The sequence below is a fragment of the Sinocyclocheilus anshuiensis genome, unplaced genomic scaffold, assembly GCF_001515605.1.
Source record: "Sinocyclocheilus anshuiensis isolate Anshui unplaced genomic scaffold, SAMN03320099.WGS_v1.1 scaffold1325, whole genome shotgun sequence".
NCBI classification, from domain to species: Eukaryota; Metazoa; Chordata; class Actinopteri; order Cypriniformes; family Cyprinidae; genus Sinocyclocheilus; species Sinocyclocheilus anshuiensis.
Window position 1 is genome coordinate 566424 of NW_015552751.1, and position 532 is coordinate 566955.

A 532-nucleotide genomic window follows, 5' to 3' on the forward strand; every position below is an offset into this window, starting at 1 on the left:
TGTAAAAAAAAAAAAAAAAAAACACCCCCCTGAACAAAAACAATAAAAACCTTCATAGAATTTGTAATGGTTATAATGGGAATTGTATTGGTTTTAATGGAGACTGTAATGGTCCCCGTGGGTCTCTGTTGGTAATATGTTGCCTTCTATTGGTGGCATGTTAAAACCACTAAAGCCTAATGGGATATGGCCCAAAACACACTGCAGGTGTAATGGTTAGTGGTTAATAGTTAACCGTTGATGGTTTGTAATTGTATCTGTAATGGAGACGATTAGAAACTCTGTTTGTTTGTTTTCAGCAGGGACACTTCCTTTTTGAGTATAAACACAGTTTAACATACTAATGATTTATGAATATTTAAAAGTTGGTTTGATACTTTATTGATACAGTGATGTCATGAGTTGAGTATGTTGGTTAGCATTAGCATTGGTGTGTAAATGATAAATATGTCTGTTATATAATATCTTAAAGGGGTCATATGATGCGATTTCAATTTTTCCTTTCTCTTTGGAGTGTTACAAGCTCTTGGTG